Below are 19,169 nucleotides of genomic sequence, written 5' to 3' on the forward strand. Positions count from 1 at the left end.
TGTTTAACAATCACTGCCATACAATTGCGATTTTATCCCTCCCCACCTACTCCCCACTACCCCCCTCCCTCCCCACGACTGCATACAATTCTGTATAGATTCTACATATACTTTCCTATTGAGTATATTTTCACTATAGTCATGCTATGTAGTCAGACTAAGATAAATGAAAGAAATCGTATAACAAATCAGAACATGATACACAAACACATACACATACACAAACATGATCTGCTACAATATGTGAGTGACTTCCATATTTCTCTCTCTGAGTGTGGCAGGCATTTTGCCTTGAGATCCTCCATTGGGATTTTTTTTTTTTTTGGTAAGAAGTTTGTAAAAACAATTTTTTAACATTTGTTTTTAAAACCTTGAATTCCAAATTCTCTCTCTCTCTCCCTCCCCATCCCACCTCATTGAGAAGGCAAGCCTTTCAATATAGGTTATACATGTGTAGTCATACAAAACATATCCATAATAGTCAAGTTGTGAAAGAAAACATAGACAAAGAAAAAACTCAAGAAAAATAATGAAAGTTTAAGAAAATCTGTGTTCAGACACTATCAGTCCTTTCTCTGGGGATGGATAGCATTTTTCATCTAAGTTCTTCAGAGTTATCCTGGATCATTGTATTGCTGAGAATAGCCAAGTCATTCACAGCGGGTCATCCTACAATATTGCTGATACTTTGTATACAGTACATTTCACTTTGCATCCACCCATGCAAGTCGTTCCAGGTTTTTCTGAGAGCCTCCTGCTCATCATTTCTTATAGAACAATAATATTCCAGCATAATCACGTACCACAACTCAGTCATTCCCAAATGGATGGGCTTCCCTTGCCCATCTAATTCTTTGCCTCTAGAAATGAGCTGCTATAAATATTTTTGCAGATATAGGTTCCTTTCCCATTTGTCTTTTATCTCTTTTGGGATACAGACATAGGGAAATGGGTATACATGGTTCTATAGCCCTTTAAGCGTGGTTCCAAATTGCTCTTCAGAATGGTTGAATCAGTTCACAACTCCAGCAACAGTGCATTAATATCTCAATTTTTCCCACATCCTCTCCAACATTTGTCATTTACCTCTTCTGTCCTATTAGCCAATCTAATAGGTATGAGATAGTACCTCAGAATTGTTTTAATTTGCATTTCTCTAATTAATAGTGAGTTAAGAGTACATTTTCATATGTCTATAGATAGCTTTGGTTACTTCATCTGGAAACTGATCACATCTTTTGCTCATTTATCAATTGGGGAATGGCTTTTATTTTTATAAGTTTGACTCAGATTTGTACATATTTGAGAATTGAGACCTTTATCAGGGAAACTTGCTTCAAATTTTTTTCACAATTACTATTGCTAACTGTATTTCCCACCATCCTATTCACCTGTTTATTCTATTCTGTCTCTCCTTTCACCCTCTCCCCCAATCTGCCCTTCTTCTGTCATTTCCCCCCTTTCTCTTATATTTTTCATCTCTTACTTTCCTGTAGGGTAAGATAGATTTCTATACTCAATTGAAAGTGTATGTTATTCCTTCTTTGAGACAATTCTGATGAAAGTAAGGTTCACTCATCCCTTCCTTTCTGTTCCCCCTGACTGTAAAAATTTTTTTGCCTCTTTTACATATTACATATTTACAATTACATTGTAATATAATTGGCTTCCTTAGTAATTCTGTGCATTCTCACTTAAGCATTTTAAAACATTATTCTGAGATAAAATTCCACAGGCTTTCTCAGACTGTACCCAAAGAGTTCCTTGATACAAAAAAAGTTAAAAACCACTTATTTCAAGCATGTTGAAATAAAGAAAAAGGAACAGAACTAGTCAAAAAGAAATTCTGATTACCTCTTAAACCCAAATTTTTCATACCTAATGAGAGTGTTTTCTATTGATTTGTACAAGAACATAGTAAAGCATTACATGGTTACATTCTATTACAATCAGTGGCAGGACTAGTCAATTCTATATCATCTTTGATTTTTCTTTTGATAATTGTACAATGAAATTATTTTAAAGTTTTTGTAGTATAATAAGCGATCATGATCTGCCTGCACAATATTTTATCAATATCCCATTTTATCAAATAAATAAAGAATTGAATGTCTACTGATAAATAAAAATATATTAAGTATCTAGAACCCAGGAGTCCTGAGACCAAACCAGTGATGTACCTAGCTGCTTACAAAGCATTTTCCTTCCAACTATCCTCTAAGTTAGATACTATATGTCTTATTATCCCCTTTTTACAAGTCAGTCATAACAGTCTGGGCCAGATTGGGGGGAGACATGGAGAACAACTGATAAGCACTGTGTTCACCAAGCATCATCCCCTGGTCTGCATCTTAATGATGCTTCTCCCCTTCCTGGTCCCTAGCTAATCTCAGGTGATCATAGGAGAGGGGTGAGGAAACCCCAGGTCTCTCTTTTTTGGTAAGTGAGGTTAAGCAATTGAGCAGCAGGTGCTTCAAATGGAGGAGGAAATAGCATCCCATGTCTCAGTCTTGTGCTAGTTCCAGCTCTGCCCCTAGGATACTGGGCCTACTTAAGGACAGGGTGGGAACATGAGTTAGGTAATCAACATGTTTGTGCTTTCCTAGTGCCAAACAAATAGTCCTCATTTTCAAAGAACTTCACTGAAGGGGTGGAGAATATAACATTGCACAGACAAAGAAATACAAAATACAAGAAGAATTGGGGCAATGGGAAAGTTAGAATGCGTTGCCAAGGGCCCTCATCACTTGAGTCTGACATTTTGGTTTCACAGGAGAGTTTGATTGGTATGGAGGTATTTAATGCTTCAAGATCTACTTCATTATACAGGTCAGAAAAGTTCATCACATAAAGTGTAATGTAAGCATATCTTAACAAATACAGCATATCTGTCTTTTCCTATAGTCCTAAATCACAAAAATGTGCAATTCTCCATTGTGTGTTACCATCTTTGTAAGTCAGTAAGACCAAAAATGATTAATCTCCTGATGGCCAGCCTTCTAATAATGAGCTTCTCTATGCTTGGCAAGAAAGGTCTTAGGACAACAAAGATGCAGTCCCCTGCTGGACCAATTCTTAAATTATTTCAAGCTTAGTAAGATCACTCAGAGGTCTTCTACTTTGCTGGTGTAGCATCCAAGAAATCTTGAAGGTCAGAGTCACTGTCAAACTCTGATGAGTCAGAGGAAAGTTACTTTTAGTGGAGTTAATAAAAAAAGGGTGATAATTTTACAAAGCTTTGTCCTCATATTTTTCCCTGACTATACTCAGAAAAAAAGCCCCGTCTGATTTGTTGATGCTGAATTTCAGTTTAGCATATCCTGAAGATATAAAGGTCAATTTTTATGAAGCCCATATTTTCTATTGTAAAGAGATGCAGAGTTTTGATTGATTGCACAGAAAAGACAACTGTATTCTTGAAACTCTGAGTCCAAACCCTGGGTAGCAGTGTCAGACTGTGTTCTCACAACCATCTGTTGCAGACTGTAATGCATTAACACATTAACACACGGCTCAGCCAGTCAGCCTAAACATTGTTCTCTGGGCTGAATTCAGCCATCCTTAACAAAGGAAGACAGTTTTGCATTGGGGCAAATACATCCACTGAGGGATTTTTTTAAAAAGAGAATCTAAGATACTGAGGTTTTAACATCACAGGCTCTAAATGATGTGAACAGAGAAGTTGCTTCCCCCTTTCCTTTCAAATGTAACTCTTCTTTTTATCTATGACACTGAAATTAATGTATGGTTGAAGACGCTATGTTCATAAGGGAATATTTTTTTCCCGTTCTTCAATTCTACTTGTCATAGGAGTCATACATGCGTTAAATTTTTGACTTAAAAACCCCCAACACGGTAACAACTCATCTATTTGTCTCTCAAAGGATTATTTAAAAAAAACCTAACTTTTTAAATCCCTTTAATCTTCAGGACAGTGTTACATCTGAGGCCTTGATCCTTTTTGTGCACAAAGAGTTGTATGAGGAGCTTAAGGAGATGGTATTTATTTTCAGAGTGCTGAATGTTACCTGTTAAATTTTATAAAATATGTTACTTCTAACTGATAAACTACAGCACACTCCTCTCCCCAAATTACCACCCAGTGTGCATCTAAGATGTGTTAACATGCCCTGAGTAGGAACAAAGGGCTTGTCATGTTTTGAGATTGCCTTCCTGAGTATCCCGCCTTCCTTATATTGCCTTAACCCTCCACCATTCATTGCCTGTCACATTACATCCCACCTTGCACAGAATCACAAAATTTCAGAGGAGGAAAGGACCTCATAGATCATCAAATTCCACCTCTACCTCAACTGAAGTAGGAGCACAGTGGATAGAGGGCTGGACCTGAAATCAGGAAGATTCATCTTCCTGAGTTCAAATCTGACCTGAGACACTTCCCAGCTGAGTGACTCTGGGCAAGTCACTTAACCCTGTTGGCTTCAGTTTTCTCATCTGTGAAATGATCTGGAGAAGGAAATGGCAAATCACTCCAGTGTCTTTGCCAAGAAAACCCAAAAATTAAGTCATGAAGAGTCAGACACAACTGAACAACAGCTACTACCTCACCAAGGTTCGCTTCCATCATAGCACTAACCAGTGGCTTCTAGTTTCTGTTTGAAAGTCTCTAGTGAGAGAGCCCTGGATTTGGAGTCAGAGGATGGGTGCCCAAATTCTTCTCCTCTGATTCTTATTTTTACAAGCTGTATGACCTCAGACAAGTCACTTAATCTCTTTGAGCCTCAGTTTTCTTATAAATAAAATGATTAGCTCATGTCCTAGATGCAGCTCTAAATATGTGATCCTTTGATCTTAAGTTATTTTCTCGGAGGCAGAACAAACTGACTCATTATACATCTGTGTAACATGTTGTGATGAGGAAAGAAAATAAATCTATGTGTACATACAATCCCTAATCTAGGGGGCTGCTACCAGCTTTTGAAATAGTTATGAAATGAAAAGAAGTCCTCATTCCTTCTAATCACTAATTCCTTTACTTGCTTCCTTTTAACTCCATCCTAGACTGATGCTGTTTTTTATCTATGTCAGGGATTTGTTTTAACCTCAGAGATGAAGTGGGTGTTGAGCAAAAAAAAGGGATAACTATTCCACTCTCATTCTTGCACCCAAACAAACAAGTAATACATTCTTGACCTTTCAGCCAGAAAAAAGTGTCAACTCTCATTCTTTCCTACTTCTCTCCCTAATAGGGTCTCTGAAGAGGACCAGGGTAACCATGGCCAGAGGCCACCCCATTGCTGCCTCCACATTACCACCAATTTTTCCATCTTCCACTTGTTGCACCTGTGAATTCAAGATTGATCCTGGTTCCAAAAAGTGCCAGAAATCAGGATTTTGTTTGTTTGCTTTCTTCCTTTCAAGAAGAGAAAGTTGAAGAAGAGGAACTAGGTCATATGAAGCTCAATCCTTAGCATTTTTAAGGGGCCTGAAAGGAAGATTTGAGCCAGGAGGATCAGTATTCTTGGGATCTCTAACAAATCTCACTGCCTCTCTTCCCTGAGCCTCAGTTTCCTACCTCAATAAGCATATAATGTCTAGTTCTTCTGGGGCTAGGAGACAGACAATCACTACATCACTCTCCCACCTTTCCAGTCTTGTTGTACCTTATAACCAGTTCTTTCTGACTCTTGGATCCAGTGGCACTGGCCTCCTTATTTTTCACAAAAGACACTCCACCTCTCAGCTTTGGGTGCCCCATGCCTGGAATGCTCTCCCTTCTTCAACACCTTCTCAGATTTCCTTTAAGTCCCAGTTAAAATCCCACCTCCTATACAGGAAGCATTTTCCAACCCCTCTTAATTCTAGTGCCTTCTCTCTGTTAATTACTTCTTGTTGTTGTTGTGTTTGTCTTTTGTTGCCAAAGAAGACCATGCCATCAGAGAAATGATGACATGACTTGCACTTGACTTTGTTTTGTGTGAGGGAGTCCTGTGCAAAGCCACCAGACTCACTTCTCCTCCGGAGACACCTGGATCCAGTGACCAGATATTCATCAGGATGAGTGGAGGTGGCCCAGGATGCAGTAGGAGACCTTGAGCCCCTTTTGGCCAAGGCCTATTTGGTACTTGCCCAAGGGTGAGGTAATGCCCATTCAGTGAATGTGCCTGTTTAAATAGTCACAGGATGCCCCCTTTAATGAGGCAAAGAAAAATAACTAAATCATGTTGGGAGGGAAACAGCAACAGTTACTATAGATAATCACTCTTAAGCCAGGAGGGTCCAGAAAATAGCCCTTAAGTAGAGCTTGGGGAAGGGTCTGTGTATACAGCTTGTTTGTACACATTTGTTTGCATGTTGTCTCCCCCTTAGATTGTGAGCTCCTCAAAGGCAGGGATTGTCTTTTGTCATTCTTTATATTCCCAGCCCTTAGCATAGTACCTAACAAACAGTAGGTGTTTAACAAATGCTTATTGACTGACTCACTGGGTCTGGGTCTGAGGACCTGGTTTGGATTCAGATGACTAATTATCACCTATGTGACCTCTCCAGTTCTTCATTTGTACAATGAAGGGACTGGATTAGATGGTGTTTTGAGTTACATTTCAACTCTGTATCTATGATCCTATAATATCCAGTCCGCCTGGCATGATTTGGAAGAATTTTGCTGTCAGGCCAAGGAAAGTATGTCTTTAATAAATACATAGTGTATTTAATAGGATACTATGTGAGTGTGTATTTACTGATCATAAGATCATATATTTACAGGTAGAAGGTACCTTAAAGGCCACTCAATAAAATCCTCTTATTTTACAAATGAAGACACTGAGACCCTGAGATGCTGACTTGCCAAAGGTTACACGGACAGTAAGTATAAAATGTGGAATTTGGATTTGATAGCTTATTTGAGTGGCTGACTGCTGGCTCTAAGTCTAGTCTGTTCCAGAAGTGGGGTTTATGTGTCCCCAGATGACTTGTGTAGATACATCTACTTTTCAGACTACTAAGAATCTACACCCAAGCAGGATGTTGCTGGTGTAAACAGGGAAGGGAGGAGTATCTCAGTACTCTACATTGGTTACTTGTTGGTGATAATATCCCTAGCCTATAAAATGTTCACCTCAAGTATATAACAATAGGTTATATCTATATGTACAAATTATAAAATGTTTTCCTTTCAAATGCTCTTTGAGGTAGGTACTAGAAAATACCATTATTCATATTTCATAGATGAACAGTTAAACTGGTTGTTTGATGATGTTTGATGTCCCTTGCTAATTTCCACCCATAGGCTTTCCATCTTGGTAGGAACTGATAGCACATAACCTATGAGACCTCAAGGTCACTTTCATATCCAATGAGGCATCACAGTAATACTTTAGTGAATATATATATATGTGTATATATATAATATGCACACACATACAGTATATATATGCATATATATGAAAGCACTCTGCAAATTATTAAGTATAATTATAATACACAATTATTATTGTTTTAGCTCCTACTCCCCAAACTGCTGTCACCCTTTATTCACTGTTTCATTCATGTTTTTGTCCTCAACAATATCTGAAAGTGGCTCAGCACAGGGGCCTTGTTTTTAGGGTTAGAGAGGAAGGATGTCTATCTGTAGCACCAATGCCACAGCAGCCACCATAGATATGTAGGCATCTTTTCAGGGTGAATTTGCGAAATATAAACTCTCTTCCTCAAAGACAAAACCAAAGTATTTATTCAGATACCAGAAAGCCAAATCCACCATGATAACAATGAAGTTTGTACACATTACCAATAGAGAGAGGACTGGCATCCCCAAGCCTTCCCTCCATCAAGTCTCCCCACAAACAAGCTTCCTTAGGCAAAATGACCCTCTCTCACTCAAGCTAGCTGCTCTGCTCTGCCTGCTCCCTCTCTCTCAGCTCTGCCTCACTCCTTCCTGTTGTACCCTTCCTGCTCCACCCATTCAACAAGCTCTTCCCATCATCAGCTCCATGTGTCTCAGGCTATGGCCTGAACCAAAGCTCAAAGCAGGTCACATGGGCCTATTAAGGGGCAGGGAAGATCTTCAAATTCCCTTAACATTATACCACCTAGAACAGATTATTGTTAAAGGGGTGTGTGGGTAATTCTGGTCAACTTTTCCTTCCTTTCCAGGGGACTCCAGGTCATAAGATTTAGAGTTTAAAAAGACCATAGAAGTTATTTGATCCAACTCTTTCATTTTTCAGATGAAGAAACCTTTACCCAAACAAGTCAAATAACTTCTAGGAAGTAGAAATGTCAGCACTTGAATCCAGACCTTTTGACTCCAGAATTCTTTCTATGCAGGGAAATGGAAAAATCCTTGCTGTGATAAGCAGCAGAAAAGCTTCCAAAGGGCAGTCCATAGTGGAAGGGAATCGTACAGTCTCTGGACTTGGTAAGCCCCAGTCATCTGCAGGAAATGCCTTCTACAGCGTGTTAGAAACTAAGGTCATGGGTAGGCAGGAGAAATGGGAATTTGGGGTATGTCTGTAATTAGACTTTGTCTCTGTCCCACATGTCATTCTGCTGCTCCTCCTTGGGTCATTTTAAAGCATATTTATCTTTCTGTTAGCTCCTCCCCAGTTTTCTGTCCTTTCATTGTTCTTTAGGTTCCCATCTCTTTGTGAATCAGTCAATAAATAAATTTATTATTTTCCATCTATGTGTCAGGCTCTGTTAAAGATAAGTGATACAAATGAGATCAAAAGATATATCCCTGTCCTCACCATGTAATGAGTAGACAGTTTTCCTAGGTATACTTGGAATTATTTATAGCTTTCTCTATACATATTTAGGCAGGAATAGGCAATTACATATACACAAATACATCTGAGGACATGACTGTGGTCTCAGGGGACCATATTCTGCAAGCTAACATTTTTCCCAGTGCTCCCTCCAAGCATCTGGGCCACCATGTGCTTCTATCCTGGTTTCTCTCCTATTTTTATTTGACCTGTTCTGGCCAGGAAAACCAGAAATTTTCTGAGAATGCAGAGGAAAAATCATTGAATCGAACAATATGAAAGTGGAATTCACCTCAAAGACCAACCCCCTCATAGGAAGGCAAAAGGTGCCAGAGAATGGAAGTGATCTGCTCAGACTAACATAGTGGAGGGGGTGTAGAACTCAAAACCAAACCTCCTATTTTTTTCTTTCACTGAGTTTCACCTCCAGTGACTGAGGAGCTTTATGTATGACCTGGAGGAAGAAGAATATGTGGAGGGCTACAATAGTCATCAGAGTAAATTCCTCTGGTCAGATTTCTACAATGATCCTTTCAATTCCCTTCTGATTCCTAGAACCACTAGAGTCCAAGTCCAGAACTTACTATACTTTGTCAATGACCTTGACAAGCTTTACTCCCCATGGATGAAAAAAATCAAGGTGGGAGTGGTGGGGGTGGGGAACTAGGAAATCTGATCATTTGTATATGTGAGTGACACACACCTGGGTTCTAGTACTGCCTGTCAGAGGAAAATGAGAGAAACTGAGTTTGAATTCCAGTTCTGCTATATTAGGCATCTGTGTGACCCTGGTTATTTCAATTAACCTCTCTAGCCTCAATTTTCTTACCTGTAAAAGAGGAGATTGGATTGGATTATCTCTAAAGTCCCTTTCAATTCTAAATCCTGTGATTTCTCCCATTGCCAACCAAGTGTATGTGACCATTTCTCTGGTACTGCTCTATCTGGCAAATAGGGGTGGAAGAGCCTAGATGGTCAATAAGTTGCCTTCTAGCTTTCCATTTGATGACATCTGTAGATACAGACTCTCCCCAGGGAGATTTCTGATAGGTCTTCTGCCCAGGTAAAAGTGCAGTCTGAAGGTCCCTTCCCCCATAGGATTAAAGTGAAGAACAGAAAACTCTGACAGTCCGGTCCTTCCAGACCCACATGGGTGGAAGCCTTCTGATTGGCTGAAACAACATCTAGAAGGCAAGACATGGCAGAAGAGAAGGCGAAATATAGACAGGTTGGCTAGTTCTTTAAATTATTGGAAAGTTGTCCTTACTTGAGGAGAAGAGAAATGGCTCTCCCAGACACTAGGAGTTGCTCCAAATGCTATGCTTTAACTGCCCAGAATTGAAGAAGGAGGTCAATAAATGTTAGTTGATTGATGGAGGGAGGGAGGGAGCTGAGGACCTTGCCAATCAATTGATGATGAGCCTCTTTAGAAGGTCCTGGAAAGGTTGCTGGGTGGATGCTGCCACATGAAGAGACAGTGGAGAACCTGCAAAGCCAGCCAGTGGAGAAAGGGAGATCTGGAGGCAGAGGGCAGTCCATGGTGGAAGGGAATCGTATAATCTCAGTTGTAATCTTACCTTTGTTTTGTTTTTGGGTTTTGTTTTGTTTGTTTGTTTTTACGTAGTTCTACAAGTTTGGGGCAGTTAGATGGTGCAATGGATAAAGGGCAGACCTGGAGTCAGGAAGACTCATCTTTCTACGTTCAAATCTAGCCTCAGTCATTTAAAAGCCGTATGACTGCTTTTAAGTCACTTAATCCTCTTTGCCTCAGTTTCCTCATCTGTAAAATGAGCTGGAGGAGGAAAGGGTAAAATCATTCAGTATCTTTGCCAAGTAAACTCTAGATATGGTCACAAAAAATTGGACATGACTGAACATCACATCTGGCAAATAATTTTCTGTTTTTTAGTCCTCCACTTCCATTTCTGAGTGGTTTAATCAGATATCTCTTAGGTTTCTTCCAGCTCTAAACTTTGTGGGCCTATAAAACACAAGCACATAGCCTCTAGGGTCTCCAGTTTGCACCGCTAAACCTGTGCCCGGCTGTCCTACCTGCTTCGAGGGCTCCATTAACCCTACACAGGAATCGATCTTAGGCAGCCCAGGGCGCCCTTGCTCCCCCAGGCCTCATCATCACAACCTCACCCTCGAGTGTATTTGCTGGCCTCCGGACAAACTGGAGCGACGCTCTTTGTTAGGACTCATCTAACTGGGTCTAAGTCAGTTTGGTTTTAAGTCTCTGCCTGCCCAACCCCCCAAAAAACATGACCAAAAATCAAATGAATACTTACCCGCAAACCCCGCAGCCTAAAAAGAGCCTGTATTTGCCATGTGCTGAAAACGGTACGAACTCATCACACACACGGACACACACAGACACAGACACGCACGCACACACACGCACGCACGCACATGGGTGCACACTCACATAATAAATCAAAACCACAGATTTCAGATTGGCGTGTGCAGAGGACAGAAATCTCTTAGTCCTGCGCGAGCAGCGTCTGTGCGGAATTCAATGGTTGATGGAAGAAGGCAAACCAGACTTAGGGAATACACTACAAGACTGCTTATGGTTGTTACTTCAACGAAAGATTGTAATATCCTTTGCTAATCGACGGTAAAGGAAAAAAAAGAACACTTCAGTTCATTAGCACCAAGAACAGAGCAGAGAGCCCGGCACAAAGGAAAAATTCAAAGGAAAAAATGCCACCGTTTTTGTCAGTTCTGTGATTCATCTGCCTCCACAAGCCTTGGACTCCCAAATGAATTTGCTTGGGACGCAACAGAGCTTGGAAGGGAACATAGGACGTCCCCCATCGCTCTCCTAGCCCCTAGTTGTCCCTTTCCTCGGGGAGTACAATGAGCCCAGAAAACCCGGGACATTTCTCTACCTGCCAAGGGTTCCAGGCTGCAAGAGGATTAGAGAAGCTGACTTCCTGTCCGTCTGCCGCTGCCTCACCTACTACATCCCTCCCTCCACCTGTTACTGTTGTGTGAATGGAAAAGGAACCCTTTGGGTTGAGGAGTGCTCTGGGTAAAGGCAGACGGAGGGATTTGGTAGCTTCTGGCCTCCAATGATGTGCCGCTGCAGCTGTCAGGGCACTTAATTATTGCCTCTAATAGAGGCAAAGAACATGTCCTAATGAGTGTTCCCCCTTCATTCTCACCTGCTCCTGCCCTCCCTCCAGCATCACTAACGCACCGGAGTCAGGCTAATTGGTAAAGCTGGTCTGCTCATTCCATCTCCCCACAGATGTGGGAGGTGGGAGGAGGGTGGGAGCCGTGTGTGTGTGTGTGTGTGTGGGAGGTGAGAAGATGAGTAGATCAGAAATTGCTAAAGCTTCAAAAGAAGGTGCATTAGAATCTGGGTGGAGGAGCAGAGGTCAAAGGGCAGGGCCAGATAAGTCTTTAGCAGCATCCATTTTTACTAGAGGATCCCTGAGCTGCTGAGAAATTGTCTGACTAACCTAAACGAACATTTAAGATCCCTTATATATAAAGAAATGTCACTGTGCTGGGCTCAAATTCGAAATGAGTTACACGATCATATACTATATATGAAGGTGAAAAGTCATCTATTCTAACCTTCTTACTTGAGGAAACGGATGCTCAAAAGGGTAGCAGACCTGGGCTTTGAAGGAGAATATCTCCTCTCCAAATACATTCAGTGTTCTTTCCATGGCTTCATACTCCTTGTCCTCATGGATCTTATAGTCTAAATGAGCCTCCAAAAATAAGACATAGTCAGTCAATCAATAAACATTTATTAAGCACCTTCTACGTGCCATCTATTGTATTAATGACCAGGGATACAAAAAGGAATTAAAAACAAAGTCTCTGCCCTCAAACAGCTTAAAATCTTAGGGAAAGAAAGGAGGGGAGAGGGAAGGAGTTCAGGTGTAATTGTCTGAACTGAAACTGAATTGCTAAAGGAAAACATTATAAAGGAAACACTGTAAAGGAAACACTACATTGCGAAAACTGGTCCCTTTATTGCCATAACTTCAGATGTAGAGTGCCCTAGCTTAAAAAAGACAAGCTCAGGAGTTTATAAAGACTAACAGTGAGTTTCAGTCTATCATCATCCCGTAAAGATAAAGAAACAGATCAGTAGGTTAAAAGGTTGAACCAATCTATAAATAAATTATATTATTATAGTGTAGACATGATTATTCCTTCAACTACATGTAATTAATTGTTGAATTATGTGCAATGTTTTGTAATTTTTGGCGAAATGTTGAATGTATTATTATTTCATTTAATTGTTATTGTTACTATTGCAAATATTCTGTTTTATTCTATTTAATTTACTGCTGGTGTGGTATTGTTCCTTTAAATTTAGTACAAACTGTCAAGCAGTGCTTTGCAAAGTGATATCGGGGTTGAAAGTAATATTAAGGTTGATTTGATATGCTCCTAAATTATTTTCTGGGGACTGAGCATTTTTGGACACTGGGACATGTAAAACCCTCTTCTACATGCATGCTCACAGAGACTAAAGATATTGTCTTTGTAGCTTTAAGAGCTCAGATAGAATGCTGAGAGAAAAGTAATTTAGTGTTGCCAGTTTTAAATGTCACTGAGAAATGACCAACTGAAGTTTTTCTCCCTGTAGGCTCAAGGAGAAAGTGCTTTTTCTGTGATCTCTGAGGATCTATGAGAAATCTGTTAAGTCAGAGGAAGAAGGTTACGAGAAACTTCTTCCATGTTGGACTTGTTTTAACTGTCAAGTTACAAAAACCATTAGAAAGAAAATTCTAACAAAAATTGAGAGACAATGAAAGATTGTTTCCTGTGATTGTGCAGATATAATCTTACTATGATGAGAAGACGAAAAGAAAGAGAGGACTCATCTTGAGAAAAAATAAGTAGAAAATACTTTGAGACCGATGATTATGTGGAGTCAGTTGAACTATTAGAAACTGTTACCAGACAAAGTCTCCTGAAACATCTCCTGATATGTAGAGGATTTTAGATAATTTGGGCTGTGATAATGTTCAGAGTCAAAATGCATTTATGTTTATTATTGATTCTATTTATTAATAAATTACAGGAATATAATAATTTAAATATTTATTTAAATACACAAAAATAAGAGTAATCACTATTAAGAAAACCATTCTTAAAATTACTATTTAGTGAATTCGAATAGAAGCTTGAGCTCATTAATACTGAAATAATGAAAAAGGGATTTGAAGTTTATTTATAAGGAATAAATTACCCCAAAATACCACTATAGAATCCACAAAAACAAACATAAACATATAGGATATCCCAAAAATGTCACTGTAGTTTTAAGTTTTAATAAGTCAAATAGTAGGCTGAGGTTACCTTAAGATGATCTACAAACTTATGTGACCTAACTTCAGATTTTATAATCTTGTATGATATCAGACAGTGTAATTCTCTCCAACTTGCTAGGCAAGGGGCATATCTTATCCTTCACACTTGTACAATAGATTTAGAGTGGGAAGCTATCTCCAAGGTCATTTAGTCAATTCCACACATTTTTACTGACAAGGAAGTGAAGACCGAAGAGGTTAAGGAGTAAGTACTCCGAGATCATGTAAGGAGCAGAGCCAGAACTCAAAACACACCATACTCCAAAGTCATGTGTGTATATATTTTATCCCCATTTCTATTTTCCCTGGAATGGTCCTCCCTTTGGGCACCCCAAAGAAGATATTTATAAATTGCCAATGAGACATTTTTGTAGTCCTGAGATGTTCAGCAGAGATTTCCCTTGTTTTGTCCATTAACCAAACACAATATGACTCATTAGAAATGATTCTGCTCAACCACACAGAGAAGGTCTCTGATTTGGTGATTAGAGCCTTTGGCTCTACTGGTTATCCCTTTCCTGAAGATACTTATGACTTGGTAAAGAAGGTTAATTCTCTCTTTGTGACCTCATGCTTTTCCTATCATACTCAGACTTAGCCTTTACCTATTTGCAAGTTTATGGAGAGAGTAACTTACTGTCTTACTTTCCTGGAAAGCAATTTTTTCTTCTTCAAGTTAAGACCTCACCAAATATAGGTAAACCCAAAAAATCATGGTAGTTAGTACTATATATGTATGGTTGTGTGTGTGTGTGTATGTATACACATTGTAGGTATGTATTTTTCAGGGGTAAGGGCAAAATTATATAATAAAGGATAAAGCCCTAAAAGTGCTAGTTAGAAGAAGCAAACCAGTCAGGAGGGAGTTGGAATATTGTCTGATTTTTCTTTGCATCTTTATAGATACTTGTGTTTGAGAGAAGGGGAAAGGAGCAAGTAATTAAGCATCTACTATGTATCGAGCACTGTACTAAGCTCTTTATAAATATTTTCTCATATTAATGTAACTGTTCCTCCATGCTTTCCCCCAATATTCTTAGACCTTTTATCCCTGGGCATTCCTCCTTTCCCTTGTTGTGGTAGTTGTTGTGGTATAACCAAGTCAGGAAATTCTTATTGGTTCCTGCCCTAGAGGAAGACTATGTTAGCCAGAGCGTACCGGGCCTGACAGCTTTAGATATATCTAGGTGCCTGAAGAAGTAAAATCTTCCTTCAAAATTTCCTAACCTTCCAAGGCTGCTAGAAATCCTCAGTAGGCCTGAGAACACTTAATGGATTCTATCACTTGTTACTACAGTTAGAATCTGTAGGACATTGTTTAGAAATTGCATTATAGAGCATTTACTAAATATTTTCTAAGACATGGATACAGTTACTCAAAATATATTACTTGCATTATGAGTTTGTTTTGCTGTCATGCGTATATATTTTTGTCCCTAGGAATCCTGAAAAGTAATCATTTATAATAATTCAACAGTACTGAAATTTACTGTATACACAAGAACTGGGGAATCTGATTTGTGGAATTCAATGTACCTAACTTCTGAGAATGCTGCTTAATAATCTTCCAAGTGATCCAGGAGAAGTTTGGGATCCCTTGGGAGAGCCATGGGGCTTAAAATTCCTGGAGAAAAGTGGGGATGATTTCCACCTGCACATATCCCCAGGACATGTTAGACTTCAGATTGGTAGGTGCACTTAATCAATTTACAGGGGTGGGTGAGATGTTATGCCATGGTCCTGGGAGCCTGTGGGGATGGCAATAAAGAAAGAAAGTCCCTCTGTAGTTCTGCAAAGGAGAGGGGAAATTCACACATCTGTCCCTGTGTTGTAGGCTGAGCTTACCGATGCAGACACCAGACAACCCCCCACCACCAGTACAAAGCATAAGGCTTCCTTTCCTCTCCTGTCAGATTTCTAGCTTCAATTCTGTAAGTCTTCTCTGTTAAACGTTCCCCTCCCACAAGCCTCCTTCCTTCTTTTCCCTTCATTCCCCCTCCCACACAGACACATAAACACCCAGCCAAGTGAATCAATCTTTGGCTGGTGGACTCTGGACCCTGGACATAATTGGAAGAAAAGCTTGGGGGAGGGGGGGAGGGCAGGGAAAAGACAGAGAGAGAGAGAGAGAGAGAGAGAGAGAGAGAGAGAGAGAGAGAGAGAGAGAGAGAAAGAGTCCATGGGAGGAATATCAAGGGCAGAGTGGAGAAGCTAAAATGAAATACTGAGTGGATAAATATTTCCTAGTTAAGGTTTCAGAGGTCTTCCTTCAGTCAGTTTCAACTTCTTGTAGACCCTGGGAGGGCAGGGAGTTGGGGGGAAGTGGGGGGGTGGGGCGTCACTGGACCTGGGAGGCTTGAGAGGTGTGGAGTCCCAGCTCCGCAGAGTTGCTCAAAGAATGGGACTGAGGCAGCAGACTTGCTGGCCAAAGCAGGGCAGTCTTGTGTGTGCTGGCGGGACACCCCTTGCCTCTATTTATTTAGTTGAAGAAAGCTGCTCTGAATTGGAAGGAAGCTGGGAGGGAGCTTGGGTGGGCCTGCGTTGTTTCCCTTTAATAACCTGACTTCCACCCTATCTAGCCCAAGGAAGGGGCCAAGAAACAGCTCAATAGAAAAAAATAACAAAACAACAGAGATCAATTCTCCTTTCCCTAGATCCCCTTCTCTCTCTACCCCCTCTCTCCAATCTCTTTCTAGCCAATAGAATAGTTAATGAAGAACGAGCAAGGAATATTTTTTAATTTTTCCCAGTTTCCTTTCAAAATGGAACTTTGAGAAAACTTAAATCTTGTTCATTCCTCCTGTTCCTTGCCTTTCCTTGGTCCAAACTCCCTTTCCTAATCCTTACACCCCCTAGTAAAGTGCATACTTGGAAAGGCAAAATGCCTCCAGCTTAGGACCCATCCTTCTGAAGAAATCAGAGAGCCATCCTAGACTGGTGACTCCTAAAACGTTCTCTGAAAATACTACTTGAAAATAAAATATTTCCTTTAAATTGGTTCACAAACTACCTCCTTGTCTTTTGTTTCCTTACTGCTAGAAGAAATGGCATTTATTTAAAAGAAATAAAGTCACATAAAACTTCTCCATAAATGAGCATACATTCCCCAATGTGTGATTTAATCCTGAAACCTCTCTCCCTCCCCTCCCCCCCAGAATCTCCTAACGAATTTGTCAGGGAAAAAAACTCTCCCACATACTCTTCTCCAGAGACAAATACTGCTAACCAGGACCAGGGGTTGAATGATTGAGTTGTGTTTGGAGTTACCTGCCTGGTGTAGAGTTTTCCTTTATCCTTTGATTGGATGAATCCAATTCTTTTTATGTATCTCCTGGGAATTCCTTAGGTTGCATATTGTGTTTGTTTGATTCTCCCTTCCCCCCCAATATTGCTAACTCCTTGAAAACAGAAGGTAGGGCTGTGCTATGGAGTAAGGGAAAAGAAGTGGCTGCAGTCCGGAGACAAGCTTGCACCAACACCATCTTCAGCCTCCTCCTCTTCCTCAGCAGTAGCAACAACAAAATTTACTAAGATACTATGTGTAGGACAATGGTTTGGTTAGACTCTACAGCCCATTACTTTAGAACAGCATAATTTTAGCTTTGAAAACAATTTGGGAATCAAACAGAAATGAATTTTAAAAGATTCTCTCTCATCTATCTAGTAAATAACTTTCCTCTCTTATCCACCTTAAAAAAGGGAACGGGAATCTGCTATCCTGTTTGGCTGCTGGTTTGGGCATCTGAATATAAAAACAACACTTGCATCAAAGGGAAAAATGGAACGTGGCAGAGGATGAAAGAAAAGAACACTCCTCTATGGCAAATTCTTTAAAATAGGATATGAAAAAGAAGACAAGGAAGCCACACACCAGTTCTACAAATCTAGAGAGGTGGTTTTTCTGGTCCAAAATAAAAAGACAGCAGTTAAGAATTCAATGAGACTTTTTGTTGTTGTTGTAATATTTCCTTGTATATATTTCTGTTTCAGATTTATGAATTACCTACTGACTGACAAGAGAGGAAACCAATGAATTGTCAGGAAACTAAAAAAGGAAAACGGAGATCCAGAAGTTCTTCCGTCAATCTAACTAAAAGGTGTGCTGAGAGCCAAAAAAGATGGTTTAATGCCAAACTTGACCAAAAAAAGGTAACATTATTTGGCCTTCTTGTTTCTTTTCAAAAATTGATCAATTTTATCTCTTCCAGTTTTTTGTTTTCATACTCACAAAATCTTAAGACATTTGAACCTCATACAAAGTAAAATCATAACTCTTATCAATTAGTTTTGTCACTGAAGTTTGAAGGAGCATAAGCTCAGTTGTGATCTTTTAATTCTAAATTTAATCTGGAGAAGTGCCTCCCCTCACTATATCTTCCCAAAATGTGAGGGATGTTGGACAAATTTGGCCAATTCCAGGGATGGAGTTCTCAGTGATCCTAGGTGTCTGGTGCCTTTCTCCTCTGCTCCAAGTCTGTACCTCAGTGCAAGAGGTTCCCAAGACTTTCTCATATTACAAACAGATGGGAAAATCCTGTTGCTTACTTAAAATGTGTTTTTTATTTAAAATTTCAACAGTTGATCATTTATTTTATGTTTTCGCAACCAAACAAATAATAAATATTATTTAGCATTTTTTTTTTTACAAAAATAAAACAGATGATAAAATCTCTGCAGGGAGCAGCGATAAGAAAAGTGGTGTTATATTGCAGATGCTAAGAAGCCCAGCACTAATTATTACACAAGGTAATGTGGAGTTTTGTTCTGTTTTGTTTTGACATAGAAAGCACACTGAAGGTTTGTCATAACTTTGTTAAGTGTGGTCTAAAGAAAACATTAATAAAAGAAAACCTTAGACATCCACAAGCCTCATACAGTACACATGTACAAACAGAAAGCTCCAGCAAAAAGGAACACATTTCATCATCTGACATTATATTTACAACTTCATAAGAGAAACTTTTTAAAAACAAACAAACAAAAATTACTTAGACTAATATACAGCAACAACTTTTTAGTTCTTTCAAACTACTGGATATCGAACTTCGGGTAAGAAACCAAGGAACCAAAACACCTTCACATTTTGTGGTCTGCA

Source organism: Notamacropus eugenii, chromosome 5 (genome assembly GCF_028372415.1).
Source record: "Notamacropus eugenii isolate mMacEug1 chromosome 5, mMacEug1.pri_v2, whole genome shotgun sequence".
Taxonomy (NCBI): Eukaryota; Metazoa; Chordata; class Mammalia; order Diprotodontia; family Macropodidae; genus Notamacropus; species Notamacropus eugenii.